The following is a 6,559-nucleotide window of genomic DNA, read 5'->3' as shown; positions in this document are numbered from 1 at the left end:
GACAGTTATGATTAGCTATGTATCACCTATCATTCAAGCTGACAGAAAGCTTTTTATTCAAAGTTAGGGAGGCTGTTTTTGTTACAGACATCTAGGTTCATCCTGGAGGCTAGAAGGAGCTCCCTAAATCTGCACCAGTTGCTCCACAAAGCCTCACCCTTGCCTATTTCAGCAGAATATCACTGTTAAGCACAGAGCTTAACAAGGGCTTAATAAATGTTCCTAGAGTTTAGTACGCAAAATAAACACAGCAGAACTTACACAATATTTACAAGTATGAATCATATGTTCCTCTTTTTTTTTTTAATCCCATCAGTATAGTTTAGAAATGAGACCACTGAGGATGCCAAAAGCACACAGAAGAGATGGATAATTGTGCAAGGAACAGTTCCAGGAATACAATGTCAGTGGTGCTGCTGCAGTTCATGCTGTGACTCTGGCGCTAACTTGAGTTGCTGCAGCAAACTAGACGCATATCCTTCCCTGGTCAACTTTTTATCATAAGAATTTGTCACAACCTACCTCCTATAGGAGCCTCACTGCTCCTATAATTACCATCGATGAGACTGCATGATGTTTGTCATGTCATATTCTCATTTTAACACATACTTATGTATGAATACACCAAGTCACCTATGATTTTGTTTTTGGAGGATGGGTAATGGGAAACGATAGGAAATGCAATGGTAAACAACTGTAAAAAAATCACAGGGAAGCTTGTGAAAAGCAGAGGGAAAATTTTGTCTGCATTAGGCTTAGGAAACAGCAACTAAGTATGGAATTCTCAATAATGCCAGACTCCTTCTGGCCTGTACATAAGTGCAGAGAGGAAGGGACAGAAGGGCAGAGCCCAAAACAGGGACTTCCTACTCCTTGCAGAACCAGAAGGAAATGTGAGGCGAGCCTGTGAAAGTACTCATGGTCAGCCTTCAGCTTTTGAATGCTGAAGATCTCCCTTCTACTCATGGGAAGGAAGGGCACAGCTGAGGCTGCAATCTGTGTCTGTGACTTGTCTCTCACTTGCAAAAGCACAGAAGGTTCTGACTTGTCTGGGTTGAGATAGAAAGAAAAATCACACAGGGTTAACAGTCAGCTGACAGTTTAAGTATGTAGCAGTTCTGCCAGAAAAAAAAGGGATATATAACGCAAGGGGGGAGAAATGTCAGTATTATATTCACATGATCTTCTTGGGGACATAATGCCAGGCACCATAAAAGGGAAATGCGGTAAGACTGCAGTTTAACTTTTAATTGTGACTCAGAGCTTCTAGCATGAGGCCTGCCTGCTTTCCTCCTCTTCCCCACTGCTAATAACGAGAAAAATATTATTAGTCTGCTAGCTAATTGTTCTAATTATCACTCACAAGCTCTTATTCATTGCACTCTGTTGTTTTCAGGGGAACAAGAACAGCACATAAACTCTTCTCACTGAGCAGCACCTTCCAGGGCAGAAACCTGAACATGGTTTAGGATATACCCAGAAAATTGCAGACATTAAAACCAGAGAACATCCATTGATCATGAAGCCCATCTCTCTGCTAGGGGAGGCACATTCCCAGCAGCACGCTTTCTAGTCTTTCATCCAGAATAATGTTAAAAATACCAGTGGTGAATCATCCTTCCAAGTCTCTCAGGAGACAATTCCTCAGCAGAATTCACTTTCATTTTTTTTGTTTGTTTATTTTGCTTCAGTTTTAAACTATTTTATTCTTAGCACTATTTTCTTGTACAGCATTAAGTACTTTTCCATTTGCATACAGCTTGCAATCTTCACACTTCTCTGACCCATCAAATCTCACACACACACAGCCTAAGACTCATAGCTGCCACCCCCACACACAACCTCTCACACTCCCATACAGCCAAGGCCTTACTGTAGAGCCTTTAGGGATGCAGCATCGGGACCACACTTGAATCTCAGGGCAGATGCCTCTGACCAGAGGGATCCAGAGCAGGAGAGTGGCAGAAGCAGAGCTGCAGTGAGCTGCGTGCCCTTCAGCTGCGGTGCCTGCCCAGCTGCCGCCTCCCTCCTGCTGACATGTTCCCCTGCTCCTCCCAGGAACAATGGCTCCTGCTTATCACTCCAGCCAATGTGACATCTTAGTGATATACCTGTATGAGCGAATATAGTACCACTCCAGAAGCTAAACCTGAGCAAATTCAAGAGGTTTATCTAAACACTGTTCCTTGTTTTGCTTAGTCAACACATACCTAATTTAGTAGCTTTAATCCATCTACTCAATCCTCATAGTCCTTGTGTAATTTGTTTGTTGTTCTTTGCTAAATTCTCCTCAAACGATCAATATCTTTCTAGTTAACACACTGCTGAATTTCAGTATTCAGTATTTCAGAAGCAGTCACAAGAAAAGTGCTGCTATTGTTTATTGGACTTCTGCTTGGCTATTTTTATGAGCTACTACTCATCAAAAAGATAAAAAAAAAAAAAGAAAAACACAAAAAACTCAGAACTCTCTCTTGGCATTATAGCATTCCACTGTGGAGTAAGCAAAAAATACAGCAACATTTCACTTCAGCCCACTGAATTATGCCCATATCCAAAATTAACTGGTGTCCTATGTTACAGACAGGCTGAGTAAATAACAAAAATAACAGGTGAAACTTCGTGATGAATGCTAAAACCTGCTTATACTGCTAGTTATTTTAAGTGTTAAGACTTCAAAACCTCTGTCAGATTTGGCAAAAATCCAATTTAGAGAAGGCTTTCTCACTGTATTGGAAAGACACGTGAGCATAAAGTATCTTCTGATCAACGTCTGCCTTTTCCTCATTTTCTTTCTTTCCTTTTTTTTGGGGGGGGGGGAGGAGGGTAAGGGTGAGGGGATTCTTTTTACTTCTCTCCCACGATTTCCTTCAAACAGGCTTTGTGGTGCTTCTACTATTTAGGATTTCAAAGACAAGATATCCAAGAATGCCAGGACACAAAAGTTGAAGGACAGTGGTTTTGTCCCTTGTGCCAGTTATATATGGTCTTGTAAAAAGTAGCAAGTAGTTCTTGGAAAATGGCATGGTGAGCTGTAGGCAATCAAGGAGGCTCCTGGAATGCACTGAGGATAACTTCCTGAGTCAAGTAACAGATGGCACCATGAGGCAGGATGCAGTACTGGACCTGTTGCTCACCAGTGCAAATGAACTGATTGGAGATGTCAGGATTGGAGGCTGCCTGGGCTAGAGTGACCGTGACATGGTTGAATTCATGCTCTGGAGGGATATGAGACAGGCAGCAAGTAAAATTAGGAAGCTAAACATTAGGAAAGCTTAATTCCAGCTCATCAGGTGTTAGTCAACAAAACACCCTGGGAAACTGTCCTTGTGGGTAAGGGTGCAGGGCAGAGCTGGCAGATCTTTAAGGAGGCTGAGGGAGGGAAGGGTTAGAATATGGTTTCAAACAAACAATAAGAAATGGATGTGGGTTAATGGGGCAAGGAAACTGCTGATTGGTCACCGGAACTGAACTGGAGACTACATCCTGAAGAAAACCATCCAATGTTGGATCACTCTCTTCAACCATGCCAAGGTCAAGAGTACACAGAGAGGAAGAGATATGGCCTTCATCCCCACAACCCCCAAAGATGACCACCAGGAGGCACTATGCATGCTAAAGCAGTGTGACTCTGGGGTGGAGTGTATTATAATGATTTCCTGGAATTAATTGTAATAGTCCCTCTGTCCCTCAGGAATGCTATGAATATGTATTCCTTTGATCTTTAAATACGGAAGTTTTCTGCCTTTCCGTGTCCAAGCTAGGATGGGGACACCCCCCTTGCACCTGGTGTGTGGGCGCAGCACTGTAATAAACATACCTGCTTTATAACCTTCCCCAGTTTTAAGTTTGTTTCCACAAGTCAAGGCTTTCCTCAGAGCTCTCCATCCCCAGGTGTAGCAAGTCAGGAAAGGAAGGCAAGAGAGCGTTGTGGCTGAACCAGGAGCAGCTGGTCAAACCAAAGAGCAAGAAGAAAATCCACAAGCACTGGAAACAGGGACAGGTACCATGGAAAGAGTATAAGTAAGCTGCTAGGCTGTGTAGGGATAGGCCAGGAAAGCCAAGGCCCAGCTTGAACTAAACTTGGCAAGGGATGCCAAGAAGAACAAGAAAGGCTTCTACAGGTACCTCAGCCAGAAAAGGAAAGTCCAGGAGGGCGTACCCCCGCTTCTGAATGACACAGGCAGGCTAGTAACAGCAGACAAAGAAAAGGCTGAGGTACTTAACAAACTTTTTGCCTCGGTCTTCTCTGATAACTGCTTATCACACAGCCCTCAATGTTTGGTTTGTCAGGAAGGGATTGGGAAAGCAGTGTCCCTCCCACTTTAAGTGAAGATCAGGATCATGACCACCTGTGGAACCTGAATATCCACAAGTCTGTGGGTCCCAATGAGATGCATCCCAGAGTCCTGAGGGAACTGGCTAATGTAGTCACCAAGCCGCTCTCAATGATATTTGAAAAGTCATGGCAATCAGATGAAGTCCCTGGTGACTGGAAGAAAAGCAATGTCACACCCATTTTTTAAGAAGGGTTAAAAGGATGACTCTGGGAACTACCGACCTGTCAGTTTCATTCTATACCAGCAGAGCTCATGGAGCAGATCCTCCTGGAAGCTGTGCTAAGGCGCATGAAAGACAGGGAGGTGATACGGGAGAACCAGCATGGCTTCACCAAGGGCAAATGCTGCTTGATCAGCCTAGTGGCCTTCTATGATGGTGTGACTGCATCAGTGGACAAGGGAAGAGCCACTGATGTCATCTGTCTGGACTTCATTAAGGCCTTTGACACGGTACCCCACAACATCCTTCTCCCCAAATTGGAAAGATATGGATTTGATGGGTGGACTGCTCAATGGATGAAGAACTGGCTACAGGATTGAGTCCAGAGAGTGGTGGTCAATGATTCAAAGTCTGCATGGAGATTGGTGATGAGTGGTGTCCCCCAGGAGTCAGTGCTGAGGATGATACTCTTTAATATCTTCTTCAATAACACTGACACTGGGGCCAAGTGCACCCTCAGCAAGTTTGCTGATGACAGCAAGCTGTGGGATGTGGTCAACACACCAGAGGGACAGGATGCCATCCAGAAGGACCTAGACAGACTTGAGCAGGGCCCAGGTGAACCTCATGAGATTCAACAAATCCAAATGCAAGGTCTTGCACCTGGGTAGAGGCAACCCTCACTACCAGTACAAGCTGGGAAATGAAAGGATTCAGTGCGGCCCTGCTGAAAAAGACCTGGGGGATACTGGTAGATGGGAAGCTGGACATAAGTCAGCAGTGTGCCCTTGCAGCCCAGAAAGCCAACCATATCCTGGGCTGCATCAAAAGAAGCGTGGCCAGCAGGTTGAGCGAGGTGATCCTGTCCCTCTACTCTGCGCAGGTGAGACCTCACCTGGAGCACTGCATCTAGGTGTGGAGTCCTCAGTACAGAAGAGACATGGACCTGTTGGAGTAAATCCAGAAGACCACCACAAAAATGATCCAAGGGATGGAACGCCTCTCCTGTGAGGACAGGCTGAGAGAGCTGGGGCTGTTCAACTCGGAGAAGGTTCTAAGGTGACCTGATAGTGGCCTTTCAGTATCTAAAGGGGAGCTACAGAAGGAAGGGGACAGACACTTTAGCAGGGTCTGTTGTGATAGGACAAGGGGAAATGGTTTCAAGCTTACAAAGGATAGATTTATGTTAGATATAAGGAAGAAGTCTTTTACAGTGAGGGTGGTGAAGCACTAGAACATGTTGCCCAGAGATGTGGTTGATGCGCCGTCCCCAGAGACTTTCAAGGCGAGGCTGGATCAGGCCCTGGGCAACCTGATCTAGCTGTGCATGTCTCTGTTCATTGCAGGGGAGCTGAACTAGATGGCCTTTAAAGGTGCCTTCCAACTCTAAGGATTCTATGATTCTAAAAAGTCACAAAGCTCTATCATGGGGTTGTTCTTTTCTCTGTTAAAAAACATAATTAACAGAAATATATAATGAACTAAATCTGAGTTGATAGGCAAGAAATCAGACATCTGCCAATAACTGGAATGTCTTTTTTTTTTGATCTCACAGATGCTCTTTTCCAGACCAGCTTACTGCTTCCAATAAACAAGTCCTGTGTAGGGCACTCTGAAAGTAATGCCTCCTCTTTATTTCTGTGGAAACCACAACAGATACAAAAGCACAATAACACTATTTGATAGAGAAAAAACACTGTTTTTCAACATAGTCACTACAATTAGCTATGTATTTTTTGCCAGAAAGGAACAAGAGCCTGTGTGCCATGCTCACAAATATCTGCAGCAGCAGAGTCAACACTGTCATTGTCAGCACTGCTGAAACTCACCACCCACCACCTCGATGTGCTCATATCCATTGTTTGGTCTCCAGCAACATTCAGCAAGTGTCAGTGAATGTCCATGGATGCCATTTTTTCTGTGTGGAGGAATTTACCCGCACCCCTTTGCTTCACATGCACTTCTGTGTCAGATGCCATTGTGTCAGAGTGCCCCTCTGCTGCCATCTGTCACACAGCAACAAAATGGAATGGGATATTGGTGGGAAGACTCAACTTCT

General features: G+C 44.5%; 1 long non-coding RNA gene across 1 annotated transcript; it reads right to left on the bottom strand.

Moving 5' to 3' along the window:
* Positions 2,401–4,279, bottom strand: LOC110392692. Its single transcript, XR_002434569.1, has 3 exons — positions 4,129–4,279; positions 3,821–3,987; positions 2,401–3,218 (listed from the first exon to the last, which is right to left on the bottom strand). It is a non-coding gene; the product is annotated as an uncharacterized LOC110392692 (long non-coding RNA).

Source organism: Numida meleagris, chromosome 1 (genome assembly GCF_002078875.1).
Source record: "Numida meleagris isolate 19003 breed g44 Domestic line chromosome 1, NumMel1.0, whole genome shotgun sequence".
In the NCBI taxonomy this organism is placed as follows: Eukaryota; Metazoa; Chordata; class Aves; order Galliformes; family Numididae; genus Numida; species Numida meleagris.
The sequence above is the reverse complement of the archived record's forward strand: the minus strand, read 5'-3'. Positions and strand labels throughout refer to the sequence as shown.